The sequence below is a fragment of the Rutidosis leptorrhynchoides genome, chromosome 10 (assembly GCF_046630445.1).
Source record: "Rutidosis leptorrhynchoides isolate AG116_Rl617_1_P2 chromosome 10, CSIRO_AGI_Rlap_v1, whole genome shotgun sequence".
NCBI lineage: Eukaryota > Viridiplantae > Streptophyta > Magnoliopsida > Asterales > Asteraceae > Rutidosis > Rutidosis leptorrhynchoides.
In genome coordinates this window covers 160,284,690-160,299,223 of record NC_092342.1, presented here as the reverse complement: position 1 = coordinate 160,299,223, position 14,534 = coordinate 160,284,690, and the positions used below count along the sequence as shown (strand labels likewise).

Here is a 14,534-nt window from a genome sequence, read left to right as displayed (position 1 = left end):
GGTTGGTGGAGATCTAAACTTTCGATTCACAAAGGTAACCGATTTGTTACCATACCTAAATGTCATTCTACCTTCTCTTACATCAATGAATGCCTCGGTGGTTGCTAAAAATGGACGACCTAAAATTAGAGGAATATCAAGGTCTTCCTCTATATTAATAACTATAAAGTTTGCAACAAAGGTCAAACTTCTCACTTTAACAAGTAAATTATTGGATATTCCAACCGGGTGTTTAATGGTTTGATCAAATAATTGAACACTTATTTTGGTTGGTCTTAATTTACCCACTCCTAATCTTTTGTATAAGGAAAGAGGTATAACATTTGCACTTGCTCCTAAATCTACGAGTCCATTATACATGGCACCATCATTAAGCAAGCAAGAAATGATAAATTCACCTGGGTCTCCTACTTTAGTAAGTAGAGTTGGTTTGTTAACCTTTTCCAAGTGGTCTTTTCTTGGTTCTTTCACTTCTACTTGAACTTCTTGTTCACAATTTTCTTCGTTTCTTGGAATGGGAGGTTTGTATAGGAATTCTTCTTCATCACTCCAATTTGAAGCTTCCCCATCTTCCAATTTTTGTTTTTCATATGTTGTTGATAACATATTTATGTTTTCATTCTGAGGGTTTTCTTGAGTGGTGAAATTATGATTAACTTCATTGTCAACTTCCATCGGACCATGTATGTAATGTTTAACTCTGTGACCATTTAACTTTAAATTCAATCCCATTTGAATTTATTAACTCTATTGTTCCATATGGGAAAACTCTTTTGACTATGAATGGTCCAGACTATCTTGATTTCAATTTTCTAGGAAATAGCTTGAATCGTGAATTGAAAAGAAGAACTCTGTCTCCTTCCTTAAATTCTTTTGAACTTCTGATTCTTTTATCATGCCATTTCTTCGTTCTTTCTTTATAGATTAACGAATTTTCATATGCTTCATGTCTCAATTCTTCTAATTCGTTTAATTGACTTAACCGTAGACGTCCGGCTTCATGTAAATCAAGATTACATGTCTTCAAAGCCCAAAATGCTTTGTGCTCAATTTCTACTGAAAGATGACATGCTTTTCCGTAAACGAGTTTAAAAGGTGTGGTTCCAATTGGAGTTTTGTAGGCTGTTCTAAAAGACCAGAGTGCATCCTTCAATTTCATGGACCATTCCTTCGGATTTGATCCTACGGTTTTCTCTAGAATACGTTTTAAAGCTCGGTTGGTATTTTCAACTTGTCCACTTGTTTGTGGATGATAAGCGGTTGGTATTTTTATGAGTTACTCCATATCTTTTGAGAACTTTCTCAAGTTGATTATTACAAAAATGAGTACCCCGATCACTTATTAAAGCTTTCGGTGTTCCGAACCTTGCAAAAAGATGTTTTAAAAAGTTGACTATAACTCGTGCATCGTTAGTTGGGAGAGCTTGTGCTTCTGCCCATTTAGATACATAATCAATGGCAATGAGAATGTAGAGATTATTATGAGATTTTGGAAATGGACGCATAAAGTCAATACCCCAAACGTCAAATACTTCACATACTTGAATGACATTTTGTGGCATTTCATCACGTTGACTTATTTTTCTGGCCCTTTGACAAGCATCACAGGATTTACAAAGAAGGTGAGCGTCTTTGAAAATTGTAGGCCAATAAAATCCAGCATCGTAGACTTTTCTTGCTGTGAGTTGAGGCCCATAATGCCCTCCTGTTGGTCCTGTGTGACAATGGTTTAAGATTTGACTGGCTTCATCCCCGAATACGCATCGGCGGATTATTCCATCGGGACAACTTTTAAATAAATGTGGATCTTCCCAGAAATAGTGTTTTATATCACTAAAGAATTTCTTTCGTTTTTTGTACGACAACCATTTTTCAAGGAATCCATATACTAAGTAGTTTGCATAGTCTGCAAACCATGAAGTTTCATTATAATCGATCTTCAAAAGATATTCATCAGGAAAGTTATCTTGTATGGTCGATTCATTTAGAACTTCTAATTCAGGATTTTCAAGACGAGAAAGATGATCAGCGGCGAGATTTTCTGCTCCCTTTTTGTCTCGGATTTCAATATCGAACTCTTGTAAGAGTAAGATCCAACAGATTAATCGTGGTTTAGCATCTTGTTTTGAAAATAGGTATCTAAGAGCAGAATGGTCGGTATAGACAACCGTTTTAGCTAGAACGAGATATGAACGAAATTTGTCAAAAGCAAAGACAATAGCAAGGAGTTCTTTTTAAGTAGTTGTGTAATTCGTTTGTGCTCCTTGTAACGTCTTACTAGCGTAATAGATAGGTTGAAATCGTTTTTCAATCCTTTGTCCTAAAACGCCTCCCATTGCAAAATCACTTGCATCGCACATGAGTTCAAATGGTAGATTCCAATTTGGAGTTATCCTGATCGGCGCATTAGTGAGTTTTTCTTTAAGAATATTAAAAGATTTGATGCATTCATCTGAAAAGATGAATGGAGCATCCTTTTCTAGGTGTTTATTCATAGGAGTGGCAATTTTAGAAAAATCTGTTATGAAACGTCGATAAAAACCGGCATGCCCTAGAAAACTCCTAACTCCTATAACATTGGTGGGATGTGAAAGTTTAGCAATTACATCTACTTTAGCTCTATCCACTTCAATTCCTTCCTTTGAAATTTTGTGACCAAGAACAATGCCTTCTCTAACCATGAAATGGCATTTCTCCTAATTAAGTACTAGATTTGATTGCTCGCATCTAATAAGCATTCGTTCAAGATTAACTAGACATGTTTCAAAAGTATCACCGAAGACTGAAAAGTTATCCATGAAACATCCATGCATTCTTCTATCATGTCGTGAAAAATCGCCATCATGCACCTTTGAAAGGTTGCAGGGGCGTTGCATAGTCCAAATGGCATGCGTTTGTAAGCAAAAGTACTATAAGGGCACGTGAACGTGGTTTTCTCTTGGTCCTTGGGTGCGATTGGAATTTGAAAATATCCGGAGAAACCGTCAAGAAAACAATAGTAACTATTTCCGGCTAACATTTCCAACATTTGATCAATGAAAGGTAAGGGAAAGTGATCTTTTCTGGTGGCGTCATTTAAAATTCTATAATCAATACAGACACGCCATCCTGTTACAGTCCTAATAGGAATAAGCTCATTTTTTTCATTTGTGATGACAGTCATGTCACCCTTCATAGGTACACATTGAACTGGGCTTACCCATGGACTATCAGAGATTGGATAAATTAAACCTGCATCTAGCAGTTTAATAATTTCTTTCTTAACTACATCTTGCATATTAGGATTTAGTCTTCGTTGGCGTTGCACATAGGTTTTATGACCTTCTTCCATAAGGATTTTATGTGTGCAATACGAAGGACTTATGCCTTTTATGTCATGAATCTTCCATGCAATAGCTGGTTTATGAGCTTTTAACACAGATATGAGTTGAGATTTTTCATTTTCCGTAAGAGAAGACGATATTATTACAGGTAATTCAGATTCACCACGTAAATAAGCGTATTCCAAATGGTTTGGAAGTGGCTTTAACTCTAATGTCGGTGGTTCTTCTATCGATGATTTATATCGATATCTGTCTTCCTCTTTTAGCATTTGAAGTTCTTCTGTTGTTGGTTCGTATTCATTAGCCATGAGTGCGGCTAACATTTCAGCTTCATCAATTGGTTCAGTTCCTTCTCCTAAAGAACATTCTCCTGTTCCTTGTAATTCTGGAAATTCTTCTAACAATTCTGCCTGTGAATCTATAGTTTGAACACAATAACATGTATCATCTGCAGATTGCGGTTGTTGCATGGCTCTATCAAGTGAAAAGGTAACACTCTCATCCTCTATACTTAGGGTCAGTTTCTTACTGAACACGTCTATTATTACTTTAGCCGTGTTTAAGAATGGTTTTTCCTAAATGAGAGGAACTCGAGAATCTTTTTTCATGTCCAGAATAACAAAATCTACTGAAAATACTAAAGTACCAACTTTAACTAGCATGTTTTCCATTATCCCTCTAGGATATTTTACTGATCGATCGGCTAGTTGTATGCTTATTCGTGTCGATTTCAATTCTCTGAGGTCTACTTTAGCGTATAGTGAATACGGCATTAAATTTATACTAGCACCTAAGTCTGCCAATGCTTTTATTGAACTAAGACTACCCAGAAAACATGGAATTGTGAAACTTCATGGATCTGAAAGTTTTTCTGGTATCTTATTCAACAGCACTGCAGAACAATTAGCATTCATAGTAACAGCCGAAAGTTCTTCCATTTTCTTTCTATTTGTGATTAGATCTTTCAGAAATTTAGCATATCTTGGCATTCCTGATATCACATCAATGAAAGGAAGATTGACATTTATTTGTTTAAACATATCCAAGAATTTGGATTGCTCGGCTTCAAGTCTTTCTTTTCTCATTTTACTTGGGTAAGGAAGTGGTGGTTGGTATGGTTTAACATAAGGTTTAGCCTTAACTGTGTTATCTTCATTAACCTTTTTAACTACCGGTTCTGTTTCCTTATCTTGCTCAGGTTGTGGTTCTTGTGTAGTAGGAATAGAGTCATCAGAAATTACTGGCATTTCAGGTGGTTTAAGTGTAATACCACTTCTCGTGGTAATGGATTTAGCTGTTTCATTCCAAGGGTTAACATTTGTATCGCTAGGTAGACTTCCCAGTTTTCTTTCACCTATCAACCTTGCTAGGTTCTCATTTCTTGTTCCAGATTTTGAATAGAAGCTTGTTGATTTCTAAATGCTTGAGCATTTTGTTCATTGGTTTGTTTCTGAGATGTGAAAAACTGCGTTTGAGATTCAACTAGCTTCGACATCATGTCTTCTTAATTTGGCTTTTTATCATCGGTTTGTGGCGATTTAATTGGAAAAATAGGTCTTTGCTGGTTGTAAGTATTATTGGATACTTGCTGATTGCTAGGACCTTGTTGGTTTATATATGAAACATTCTCTCTTTGTTCCATTGTTTGTTCAATACTGAGACAATCTTTTGTCAAATGTGGTCCTCCACACTGTTCACAACTAATTCGTATTGAGTGAATATCTTTAGTCATCTTTTCCATTCGTCTCTCGAAAGCATCTATATTTGCGGAAATGGAATCAAAGTCATGGCTAGAATTGGCTCTAGCCACTTTAGATGATCTAACGATGTCTTTTTCTTGATGCCACTCATGTGAGTGGGAGGCAGTGTTATTAATAATTTTGTAAGCTTCAGTTGTGGTTTTCTTCATAATGGAACCACCAGCTGCTATATCGATATCTTTTCGTATAGTAATATCGCATCCTTGGTAGAATATTTGTACTATTTGATAAGTGTCTAAACTATGTTGAGGACATCCTCTCAACAATTTTCCAAATCTTGTCCATGCCTCATATAGAGTTTCATTTGGCTTCTGTGTGAATGTAACAATTTCTCCTTGAAGTCTCACAGCTTTAGATGTCGGAAAGAATTGTTTAAGAAATTTTTCAACTAAAACATCCCATGTATCAATCGCCCCTTCAGGTAACGATTCTAACCAATCTTTGGCTTCTCCCTTTAAAGTCCAGGGAAATAACATGAGATAGATCTGTTCATCCTCAACTTCTCTTATTTTGAATAGAGTACATATCCTATTAAAGGTTCGAAGATGTTCATTTAGATCTTCCTTCGGCGCACCACTAAATTGGCATTGATTAGTTACCATGTGTAGTATTTGTCCTTTGATTTCATAATCTGGCGCATTAATGTCTGGTTGAGTAATTGCGTGACCTTGGCCAGTGCGTTTAGCTCTCATTCGGTCTTCCATACTTAGAGGTTCTAGATTTTCCATGATTGAAATTGTTGAATCTGAATCACTAGAGGATTCTGATTTAATGGTTTCTTCCTCGACAATGTGTGGATGAGTAATTTGTGGTTCAGGAGGATTGATTAGTGGTTCAGGATCTCTGAATTGTCCCTGAATATCCTCCGGATTCTCAATTGTGAGGTCGGGTTCAAAAAATGGATTATCGAAAATTTGAATTGGAGTACTTGGTCGACTAGATGACGATTCTAAAGAAAAATCAACGGCGACAATATTGGCTAGATGTCTTGATCGAGTTACAGCTGGTGAACGTATAAAAGGTGGTGAACATTTTGCTCGGTGCATTCACTGAATATCCTATTAGTTATAAAGATAAAAATTATATAAGTTATCAAATTAATAGACTTTTCTGATTTTGCCCACGTTTCGAATAGCCAATAGATGCAGCAGGTAGCCAGGACCCTTTAAATCGGAAGCCCACAACTCGCCACTCACAAATCAAACTATTACTACGAACCAGAAAATTTTGGATGTCTATCAATTTAACCGCTTAAAAAAAATTTCGTTGAAATTTAAAGAAAAAAAACTATGTCCTAAAAACTAGAGCGTCGAGAAATAAGAAAGAAAAGAGTGCGCCGAAAAACGTCGAAAAATAAAAGGTCGAAAAATAATAATAAGAAAGTAAAGCGTTGAAACTTAAAAGTCTAAAAACTAAAAATTAAAACTTACGTCTAAAGGTATTAAAGCTTAAAAGGAATTCTATATCCAAAACGCCAATAACTTAATTAGGCACTAAAATCTATTAAATACTAAAGCGATAAGCGACGTCGTAAAATTCTAAAGCACCTAAATCTTAATCTAAAGAAAAAGTACTTAAGGGATTTTACGACAAAGCCTAAAAATCTAGAAATATCAAATAAACTACGGCAAAATACTAAACTTAAAACTATATAGCGAACAATAAATATAAATTACGATTAAACCATAAAAATATACAAAATATAAAAATAAGCTTAAAGTTATAAAAATGGGAGATGATTCTCACACACACTTTTTTGATCCTCACACACTAATTGAGTATTATTAGAAGAGTAAAAGGTTAAAATAGGTGTGTGAGGATAAAAAAAAGTGTGTGTGAGAATCATCCCCCTATAAAAATATAATTTTTATATTATTTATTTTATAAAAGTATTAATTTTATATATTAATAAAACTAATTAAAAACTTAAAACTTAAACTTAATTAAAAACTAAAACTAATTATTAATTAACATAACCCTAATTCTAAATAATTAATAATAATAATTACTAAACCAAACCTTAATCCTGTCGTCCTAGGTACCAAACCTGTCAATCAGTCTCATGCGACTGCATGAGATTTAGTTGCCTGGGCCATGCGATCGCATGGCTTCGGGTTTCAGGCCTGTTTGTTTGGGCTGCTATAGTTCTCGGCCTAGATTCTTTTTAATTATTTTTTTCTGTATCTAACTTATAAAATATTTATATAAAATAAATAAAAACTTATAATTTAAAAACTAAAATAAAAAAATAGAAATACTTTATAATTTTATATATTTTAAACAAACTCTTAAAAATATATATATTTTGTTTTTCTTTTTATATTTTTGTATTTTTATTATTTAAAACGTATTTTTACAAAAAGAAATTAAAACTTAATAAAAATCTTTTTTTAATAGCGTTTCGCTTCAGCGTTTAAGATGTTCCTCGGCAGCGGTGCCAAAAGTACTTGATGTTATGCGAGGTGTATACGAAATACTTATTATTTTTATGATAAATTACGATAAATTTAAAGTACGATAAATTAAATGACGATAAATAAAAGTACGATGAGATATAAATTAAAGGAATTATGCTTATTTAAACTTCCGTAATCATGATGTTTGACGTGTTGATTTTAAATTTATTACCATGGGTTAATTGTCCTTTGTCCTGGATTATTCAATATGTCCATACAGTTTTTGTCCATAACAGTCCATCAGTCATAAATATAAAGTGCGAGTGTCTTTGTTAAATTATCCTTATATCCGAAGTCAAATATTCCAACTAATTGGGGATTCGAACTGTAACAAGGTCTTAATACTTTGTTTAATGAATACACCAGGTTATCGACTGCGTGTAGTCCAAGGTTTTACTACTTTGTTAACAATTACACCAATTACCCTTGAATGTAATCCATCCCTGTTTTAATGAGTCCATTAACTATTAATCCATCCACGTGTCCGGTCAAATGAATAATAATTCGTATTTATAAATATCCCGCCCACCGTACCAGATTAAGCGTATGAGGTTATATATAGATACGTTAAATTGTAACCTTTATATTAAATTAATGAGGTATCGTTTAGTTAATATAAAGCCCATAAATAATCCATACGTCAAAGTATCGTTCTTTTGTCCAAACCCCAATTATGGTACAAAGCCCAATTACCCCGTCTTTAATATTTAGCCAACATAACGATTACTTCGGCTTAAATAAGCATAATAATAACTTATCTACGAGACATTAATTTAAAAAGGTTGGACATAACTTACAATGAGTATTGATCGCGTAGTGTTACACGGACAGAATTTTGACTTACAAACTTAAAACATTCGCCACTATAACCTTATTATTATTAACTTAATATTAAAATTAAAATTATAACTATAAATATAAATATATATCAGAGAGTGAGAGAGATAGTTGATATTGTGTATTCAAACTCGGCAGAAAACGTTACAATTTATAGGACTTGGCCATGTACAGTAACCCATGCGATCGCATGGATTTTACTCCTCCAGGCCATGCGATTGCATGACCCCTGTGACAGCTCACATTCACTTGTCTTCTTGTTTGCCGACGGTTTTTATTTAATATATAGTATATATATAATTTTATGAATTATTTATATATTAATATATATTCATGTGCATAGTTGACTTGTAATTTTAGGCCCGTTGCGTCGCGCGTTGATAGTTGGTTCATGTCCCGGTTTCGGATTTTTGAACGTCCTTGCGTACTATTTAATATCGTGTACTTTGCGTTTTGCGGCTTGTACTCTTGTAATTTTAAGACGTTTCTCATCAATAAATTGAACATCTTGGATTGTACTTTTGTACTTTTTTACTTTTTAGCATTTTGGTCATTTGCGTCTTCAATTCATCGAATCTTTCTTTTGTCTTTACCTTTTATTATTTAAACGAATATCACTTGTAAATAGAACAATTGCAACCAAAAGCTGCAACCACCACCCATTTGGTGCTATTTTTGCAGTTACAACTGTCGCCACTCCATCACCTACAACCCACGAACACCACAACCATCACCTGCAGCCTTCAACTTCCTGATTCTGTTTAATCCGTAGTAAACAACCATAAAACGTCATTGTTGCTGCTGTTTGAAACCGAGATGAAGAAAGATTACGTGATGTAAGGATGATACAATAAATGATGAAGATGGGAAGAAGACGATGAATAGTAATTTGAATGATGATGATATTCTGTTACGAACATAAATGAATGATGATGATGCCGTTTAGCATATGATAATGATGAGATTAAATGATGATAAAGACTGTGATAAAGAAGAAGTTACGAAGAGGAACATATTGAATGATCATGATGTGATACAGTAGAGTGATGTAGAATAACGTTAATGATGATGATAACAATCATGAGCATGATGATGTGAGATGTGGAAGATGACGTCATAAAGATGACAAGATGATGATATTATTTTAACTGTGATAAATGATTATGATAATATATAATGATGATAATGAGGCCTGATGATCTTAACGATGATGATGGGATGATTATCTGATGGTGATCGAGGTTGAAGAAAGATGATGAGGTTCATTTAGGATAATCATGAAGATGAGAAATGGTATTATGTTGATGATATATGGTGATGATGTTTTAAAATAAAATAATGAATAGCTTCGTACGTGTTAATTAAATAAACCTACAACTTATTACAAGAATGTAACAAGCGGTTCAATGGTTTGGTTTGTTGTCAAGTGAGCGAGAGGACCAGTCGATTCTAGGCTGGAACATATTTTTTTTCCTTTTAACAATAAATCTGGTTGGGCCTGCTATTGGGCTACGTATCTTATGTTGTTGGGCTGAAGAGGGAATAAAGGGAAATAGAAATACGGGTTAAATAGAATTAGACAGGGAACTAAACCAGAAACGCAAGGCAGAGGGACTGGTTGGATTTGTTGTGGGTTTAGCAAGAGGTCGAGGGTTCGAGCCCAAGCAGGCCCAACGTAGTATCTTATTCCTATTATTATTATTATTATTATTATTATTATTATTATTATTATTATTATTATTATTATTATTATTATTATTATTATTATTATTATTATTATTATTATTATTATTATTATTATTATTATTATTATTATTTATTAATTATTATGATTATCATTATTATTATCATATCATTATTAATATAAGTATAATTATTATTTTAATCATTAATATTAAAAAGTATCATTTTTATTATTAAAATTATCATATTAGTTATTAGAATTATAATTAAAAGTATCATCGAAAGTATCATTATTATTATTTTTATCATTATTATTATTATTATTATCTTTATAAATATTAATATAGATATTAGTATTATTATTATTAGAAAGTCATTATTTTTATAAATATTATTATTACTCTTATTATTATTATTATTATTATTATCATTTATATCAAAATTTACATTATTATTAATATTATTATTTAGATTTTTATTATTATGAATATTATTATTATTAGTATCATTATTACTTTCATATTAACAATATTATTATAATAAATAAATATTTTCTATATAAGAGTATACTATTTACAACTACCATAATACATCTAATTATATATATTAAGATTATTTATATAAATATTTACATATAACAAATTATTGATTTTTAATATAATATTAATCATATGTATATATAAAACTATATAAATATTAATTTTATTAATTATATACAAATTAAATATATAAGATATATAATCTAAGATATAATATATAAATTGTTTGATTACCATTACATGTGTTAATATACATAATTGAATATAGGTTCGTGAATCCGAGACCAACCCTACACTTGTTAAATACAGTATGGTGAGTTCATTTGCTCCCTTTTTACTCATTACATTTTTGGGCTGAGAATACATGTAATGTTTAAATAACTGTTTTTGCAATACTTATATGCGTGAGTTCATTTACTCCCTTTACTCTTTACATTTTTGAGACTGAGAATACATGCGCTATTTTTACAACTGCTTTATTAAATGCCTTTGAAACATATTTTTGAACTGTGAATACATGAGATACTTTTATAAATGTTTGACGAGATAGACACAAGCAAAACATTCCTCGAATGAATTATTATGTAGACTGAAGTTCTGTGGATTATTATTGAATTAGTTGGACGTTATAATTGCCACTAATTGTTGTGAATATTTTCCCTGATTATTATTGCTTGGTAACCTAAGAATTAGAATCGGGTATGGCCCTAATTAATGCGAATCCTAAAGGTAGCTACCGGGTTTAACACCCCACCCAAAATGTTCACTAGACGGAAGCGCTAGTGGGAGTGGTGTTTAGTACTTCGAAGTTTATATGATTATTATACAGACGAGATGTTCTGTTTTGGGGATATTATTATGAGCATTATATGTTAAGGTCAGTTACCAAGCCAAGCTATGAAAGCAATGAAAAGTGAATGTTATGTATCGAGAGAATGATTTTATACACAGATTATGTGTATGTTATTTTTTGTGCACAAGATATGTATACAGTTACTAAGATTTATGAAAGATGATATCGTACACGAGAAAGGTGTACTGTATTTAAAAGATATCGCATGTACATTACATGTGGGTATAGGATTCGGGCCCATTTGTACCATGCAGGATTTAAATCTTGTGGTCTATCAAAATGATGAATTTTATTATTTTATGATAAACTTATGAACTCACCAACCTTTTGGTTGACACTTGAAAGCATGTTTATTCTCAGATATGAAAGAAATCTTCCGCTGTGCATTTGCTCATATTAGAGATATTACTTGGGGTCATTCATGACATATTTCAAAAGACGTTGCATTTGAGTCGTCGAGTTCATCAAGATTATTATTAAGTCAATTATAGTTGGAGGTATTATGAAATAGTATGCTTGCCATCAACTTTCGATGTAAAGAAAGTTTGTCTTTTAAAAATGAATGCAATGTTTGTAAAATGTATCATATAGAGGTCATTTACCTCGCGATGTAATCAACTATTGTGAATCAATTATATTGTATATGAACGGGTCCTTTCAGTTGGTATCAGAGCGGTGGTCTTAGCGAACCAGGTCTTGCATTAGTGTATCTAACTGATAGTTGTTTAGATGCATTAGTGAGTCTGGACTTCGACCGTGTCTGCATGTCAAAAGTTTTGCTTATCATTTAGTGTCGAAAATTATTTGCTTATCATCCTTAAAGTCTATACACGTCTTACTGCCTCTATTGCATAGACTGTGTATAGATAAATTCATATCTTAGCGTATCTGTTATTGTTACCTTTGCCTGTCAGCTTCCGTGGATTCCTCCGTAACTTATGGGATTTTAGTATTATATATGCATATGTAATTATGTATTGTAGGGTACTAATCTACATCCTATAATCTATTTCTTATCGAAAAATCCTTCATCTGAACGTACGAGATGAATCCCTCAACCAGTTCAAATTCCTCGGATTCCGATAGCTATTCCGATATGGAGTTTCACCTAAGCTCCGAAAGCAGCTTCACCAGAATGAATCAACCAATCAGCCATCCCCAATTCATCTGATGGGTTCGTAGTGTACTTAATTATTGGAGACAAGAATAAGGTGATCCTTTCCATCAACCGAATTCACCTCTTAACAATGAACCTAAATCACTTATAGGCAAACCTATCCGAAACACCATTTTCAACCTCATTTCCAGGGTAACTCGTCACGATTATATTCTATCGACAGTTCTAAACCTTATTCATCCACTCGTTCCGACCGACAATCATCCCGAAGTAATCGAAGAAGTCAACGAGCTTCGCGCCTGAGTAATGATTTTTGGAGAATATGGTGCAAAATTTACCAGCTTTAGCAACATCATCGGAACCAACAGTACCATCAGTAACAGCACCAGTACCACCAACAACCGAAGTTCAACATCTCACACCTCAACATCTCATTATGTACCTCGAGCATAATCATCAATCTGCGAATCGTTCTACATCATTTATCTTCGTTCGACATGGCGATTATGTAATCTCTAATGTTTTAGAGATTATATATTCTTGTTCTAACGGTAAATCAAATGAGTTTAATATCATATTGACTCATTAAATCCATAATTACATCTGAAGAAAATATATATGTATATATGTTTTCATAAAGATTGTAATTAAAATTTTTTTCGTAAAAAGTGTTAATTGTGAAAATATTTTAACGGGTAGGTAATACCCGAGGAAAATTCAGATTTCACATTAATAAGTTACACTGTACATTCTTTGAAGTTGATTCAACAGTCGTTTACTATCCTACTTACATCCACCGATATACAAGTCTGTTCACCACAGAATAACAATGTTCATCCAATTTCATATTGGGATTTTGATTTATCAGAATCCAACAAGTGGCATAATGAAGAAAACATTTGACAAAATAAAATTTGTTAGAAACAAACAAATTAACTAAGAGAAATTTTTTTAAGAATCCACGCTAACTGTTCCTAGCTAATTGTTCCAAGCTATCTGATTACATTTTATTTATCGCAATCTAATTATCGCAATTTACATTCTCGCAATTTTATTTATCGTCATTTAATTTCTGTTATTTACTTTACGCACTTTATTTATCGTCATTTAATTTATGTTATTTATTTTTACGCACTTTAAATATTGGGACACGTATACAAGGTTTTGACATATCATATCGACGCATATATATATATATATATATATATATATATATATATATATATATATATATATATGTATATATATATATATATTATTTGGAATAACCATAGACACTCTATATGCTGTAATTATCGAGTTCGCTATACAGGGTTGAGGTTGATTCTATAATAATATATATACTTTGAGTTGTGATCGAGTCGGGTCACGATACGTATTAATCAATTCGAATATTATATATAAAACTTTATATGAATTATTGGACTGTTAACTGTGGACTATCGACTGTGGATGAATAATATTGGACAATTAAAATGAATTAAAATACTTATTATAACATATGAAACTAAATAATTCTTCAAGTTTGCCACTTGATTTCATCTTAAACCTCATTTGAATCTTGACGATTACAATCAGCGTTCAAACCTTTCATAATTCTTGAAAACACCTCAATCGAGAGGATAAACCAACATTACTTCATCTACGGAAGAAAAGATCGATGCATATAGTTATGCACCTAAAAACTCTCGAAAACTGAGTAAATGTTTAACGCGTAGCTGTGCTAATTCCTTTAGCGTTATTATTATCGAAAATAACTTTGCAATCTTTTTCCAAAATTAGCCAATTTTGTCACAGCTCTAGCAAATCAACTTCGACTTTCATTCAAGATTAGCCTTATTATAACCTTGATATATATGATGCCCTTTTCATCATCGTTACCGAAGAACCGTTTATATTCTACCACATTAGCAGTAAACTAACCAGCAACCTCGTTGCTCCTTGGCTTAAACCTCTTCGATAAATC

At 32.5% G+C, this 14,534-nt stretch overlaps 1 non-coding gene across 1 annotated transcript; it reads left to right on the top strand.

The window, feature by feature from the left end:
* The first annotated feature begins 5,320 nt into the window (after nt 1-5,320).
* Nucleotides 5,321-5,427, top strand: LOC139873909 (small nucleolar RNA R71). The gene has a single exon (XR_011767619.1). It is a non-coding gene; the product is annotated as a small nucleolar RNA R71 (small nucleolar RNA).
* The last annotated feature ends 9,107 nt before the right edge of the window (nt 5,428-14,534 follow it).